Source organism: Coenobita brevimanus, chromosome 56, assembly GCF_032717465.1.
Source record: "Coenobita brevimanus isolate Jiangsu-jjx chromosome 56, ASM3271746v2, whole genome shotgun sequence".
NCBI lineage: Eukaryota > Metazoa > Arthropoda > Malacostraca > Decapoda > Coenobitidae > Coenobita > Coenobita brevimanus.
In genome coordinates, this window is record NC_137009.1 from 38998153 (window position 1) to 39003152 (window position 5000).

The following is a 5000-nucleotide window of genomic DNA, read 5'->3' on the forward strand; positions in this document are numbered from 1 at the left end:
AAGAATGATGATGGTAATTGAGAGAATGATAAATTAAAACTCAAATATCGTCCTTATCATCACCATTGTCATTGTTATCGTTATCATCATCATTATTATTATACTCCTCCTCCCCCCTCTTCATCATTATCATCATCATTATCTAGAAACAAGAAAAGAGTGCTGTCGTGGGTGTGTGTGTGTGTGTGTGTGTGTGTGTGTGTGTGTGTGTGGAAAAATTAAGATCATGTGTGTGTGTGACTCTCTCTCTCTCTCTCTCTCTCTCAGGTTGACACACACACACACACACACACACACACACACACACACACACACACACACACACACACACACACACACACACACACACACATTTTGTTCCTCTTCCTTCCTTCCTTCCCTCCATCCTTCCTTCCTTCCTTCCTTAATCTCTCTCTCTTTTTTCTCTCTCCACTTTTTCTCTCCCTCCCTCCATCTTGCTTGTGTTTATCACTTTGAATCCAAACACCTTTTTTGTTGCAACTTAGTCATCACTTATTGAGAGAGACACTCATTCTCTCTCACTTTACTTTCTTACTCACTCTCTTCTTTCTTTCTGCCTTCCTTCCTTCCTTTCTATTGTCTACCCTCTCTCTCACTTCTCAACCTTCCTTCCTTCCTTCCTTCCTTCTTTCTTTCCTTACTTTCTTCATGTCTACCCTCCCTCCCACTGTCCTTTCTCCCTCTACCCCGTTTTTCCTTCCTTCTCTTTCTACTTCCTTCATATCTACCCTCCTTCACACCATTCTTTCTCCCCATCTACCCTATTTCCTTCCTTCCTTCATATCTACCCTCTGCCCAAATATTCCTTCTCCCTCTTTACCCTTCCTCCTCCCTCCCATCCTTCTTCCCTTGTTTCGTTCCTTTACTTCCTTTCTCCACTTCATCCATCCATCCTTCCTTCCTTCCTTCTGTCTTTCACTTCCTTTCCTCTCCATTCCACCCTTCCTGCCTTCCTTCCCTCCTTTCCTTCCCGCTCTTTCTTCAGTCCTTCCTTCCTTTCCTCTCCATTTCACCCTTCCTGCCTTCCTTCCTTTCCTCTCCATTTCACCCTTCCTGCCTTCCTTCCTTCCTTCCTTTCCTCCACTCCACCCTTCCTTCCCTCCTTCCTTCTTTACTTATTTACTTACGTCTATCCACACTCACCTCCCATCCTTTATTAATCCCCGGTGTGCTGAGAGAGAGAGAGAGAGAGAGAATGTTTCTGCGTGTATGTGAAGAGTGAAGAGTATGTGTGTGTGTTTGCGTCAAGAGGATGATTCTCTCTCTCTCTCTCTCTCTCTCTCTCTTTCGTTTCTGTGTGTATGTGAAGAGTGTGTGTGTGTGAAGTGAATGATTCTCTCTCTCTCTCTCTCTCTCTCTCTCTCTCTCGTTTCTGTGTGTATGTGAAGAGTTTGTGTGTGAAGTGAATGATTCTCTCTCTCTCTCTCTCTCTCTCTCTCTCTCTCTCTCTCTCTCTCTCTTTGCACCTCTTCTCTACCTGCGCACATTACCTCATTACGTCCAGGTGTGCGCAGGTATGAAAATCGATGCTTCTTATCTGTTCGAATCTACGCCAAAAACATATGGGTTTTAGCGGGCTTATCTTGCTGGGGGGGGGTTCTCTCTTTATTTTCTTTATTATCTCACTTTTCTCGCTTTATTTTCTCACTTTCTTTTATTCCTTTTTGGGTGGGGTTCCTTTCGTGGGGTTTGGTTTTGTGGTGGTATTGTTTTGGTCTCTCTCTCTCTCTCTCTCTCTCTCTCTCTCTCTCTCTCTCTCTCTCTCTCTCTCTCTCTCTCTCTCATTAGTGTTTATATGTTTTCTCTCACAAGGCAATCCTCTCTCTAATTCTCATTTCCCCTCTCTCACTCTTTATTCTTTGTCTCTTTCCCTTTCTCACGCTCTCCCTTCCTCTCTTAATTTCCTTTTATCTCCCTTACTCCCACTCCTTTCTCTCTCTCTCTCTCTCTCTCTCTCTCTCTCTCTCTCTCTCTCTCTCTCTCTCTCTCTCTCTCTCTCTATTTTACGGACGTCATTCTTATTCCATATCTTGCCTTTATTGATTTTGTTATTGTTGTGTGGAGATGATGATGATGATGATAATGATAATAATAATGATGATCATCATTTTAATAAAGATGGTAATATTTGTAATACTGGTGATAATATTTGTAATAATGTTAATAATAATGATAATAATAATGATGATAATAATGGTTTAAAATAATGATAGGATTGTTCTTCATTTTAGTTGTTATTCTTGCTCTTCTTCCTTGGTGTATTATTATTATTATTATTATTATTATTATTAATTATTATTATTATTATTATTATTATTATTATTTTGGTAATAGTGTTTGTTTGTTTTTTATGTATTTTAGTCTTTGTGTTAGTTCTCAGTGTCTAAACAGAGAGAGAGAGAGAGAGAGAGAGAGAATGGTATATTGACAGGAGAGACAGTGAAGGAAGTTAAGGCGACATAAGATCGAACTCTCTCTCTCTCTCTCTCTCTCTCTCTCTCTCTCTCTCTCTCTCTCTCTCTCTCTCTCTCTCTCTTTCTAACTTTGCCTACGAACATGACACCATCCCATTTGAAGGGGAAGTTTCGACACCCCTGCCTGAGAGAGAGAGAGAGAGAGAGGGAGAGAGAGAGAGAGAGAGAGGGAGAGAGAGAGAAAGAATGGTGATGAGAAAGAAACTATGGTATCCTGAAGTATGTCTTGTAAACAACAGCTATAGCGCATCACCATCATCATCACTACCACCACCACATCATCATCACCATCATCATCACTACCACCACCATCATCATCATCATCATCATCATCATCATCACCACCACCACCACCACCACCACCACCACCACCACATCATCATCATCATCATCATCATCATCATCATCACCACCACCACCACCACCACCACCACCACATCATCATCATCATCATCATCATCATCATCATCATCACCACCACCACCACCACCCTATCATCATCTCATGCAGCGAGTTCGTAATCTCATTCGGGACGTGAATCAGAGGATAAAGTAGACTCAGTGTGGAATATCCTCTTCTGTCTACACACACAAAGGGGCAAACGCGTGTGTGTGTGTGTGTGTGTGTGTGTGTGTGTGTGTGTGTGTGTGTGTGTGTGTGTGTGTGTGTGTAATCCTTAACATTAGGCGCACAATGGGACGATAGGGCAAGGGAGAGAGAGAGAGAGAGAGAGAGAGAGAAATACGAGTGAGAAAGTGGTAACAAAGAAAGAGGGAAGGATGAAGGAAAAGAAATTAATTAAAGTATTGGAAAGGTGAGAGAGAGAGAGTGAGAGTGAGAGAGAAAGTTAAAGCAAGAGTGTTGGAGCGGTGGAAGGAAGTAGAGAAACAGTAGTATTAAAAAGGGAGATGAAAGAGAGAAAAGAGAGTGAGAAGAGAGAGGAAAATCATGAGTGAGAAAGGAAGACAGGTAGAATGAGAGAGAGAGAGGGGAGGCTATATCTGGGAGCGAAAAGGGAGCGAGAAAGGAGGAAAGAGAGATAAGGAAGAGAAAGAGAAGTGAAAATAAAGAAACAGAGCGACAACAGAAACAGGAGAGAGGAAGAGAAATTGTTGACGAGAGAGAGAGAGAGGTATGAGAGGGATAATCTAAGACATCAGGGAACAAGGGAAGGACGAATCTCTCTCTCTCTCTCTCTCTCTCTCTCTCTCTCTCTCTCTCTCTCTCTCTCTCTCTCTCTCTCGGTGCTAGTCACGAAGAAGTGTCATGGGAAGGATGTCGAGACGTAATATTGTCTTTGTCTGTCACTGAGCTACGCAAAATAAGCCACAGAAACGCGAAATCCTGGGCCAAGTTGAGGTGAAAGGAGTATAGATGAGGTAGATTACTAAGGCCTCGACCTGAAGGGGTTAGTAGATGGTAGATTCGGGTTTGTTTGATTAGTCTGTTTGTTTCTGTGTTTCATTAATATATATATATTTTTTTGGCTTTTTCTTTCATTTATTCCTTCATTCCTTCATTCATTCGATCGTTCTATCTTTCCTTCCTTCCTTCATTCATTCTTTCATTCCCTCCTTCCTTCCTTCATTCATTCATTCTTTCTTTTCTTCCCTCCTGCTCTCCTTCTTCCTTGCCTGCCTCCCTCCTTCCTTCCATCCTTTCTTTCTTTCCTTCTTTCTTTCTTCCTGCCTTCCATACTTTCTTCCTTCCTTGCTTCCATCCATCCATCCTTCCTTGCTTGCGTCCTTCCTTCCTTCCTTCATTCATTCATTCATTCTTTCCTTCCCTTCTTCCTTCCTTCTTTCTTCCTTGCATCCATCCATCCTTGCATCCTTCCTTCCTTCCTTGCTTCCTTTCTTACCTTGCTTCCTTCCTTCCTTCCTTCAATGTTTTTCTTTTTATTGTGGCTTGAGACATTACTTCTACGTAGATAGGTAAATGAAGAAGTCGGTAGATCCTGGATAGATAGAGTGATAGACAGATAGATGGATACTGCTTGTGGATAGATACACATAGATAGATACTGTTCGTGGATAGATAGACAGATAGATAGATACTGTTCGTGGATAGATAGACAGATAGATAGGAGCTGTTCGTAGACGGAAAATGTGAATATGAACACCTAGATAGACAAAGAAATAGATAAATCTCTCTCTCTCTCTCTCTCTCACACACACACACACACACACACACACACACACACACACACACACACACACACACACCGGGTATTGACATGGTAAATAGCTTTCTCTGGGTCAGGTTTGGACACCCCTGGAGAGAGAGAGAGAAGGAGAGAGAAGGAAGGGAGGAAGAAAGGAAATAGAAGAGGAAGGAAGGAAATATAAAAATAATAAAAAAAAAATAATGACAGAACGAAAGCAGGAAGGAAGAGAGAAAAGAAAAGAGAGAGAGAGAGAGAGAGAGAGAGAGTGATGAAAGATAAGGAAGACGTAAGAAATTAAAGAGAAAGAAGGAAAATTTAATAAAGAGAGGAGAGAGGGA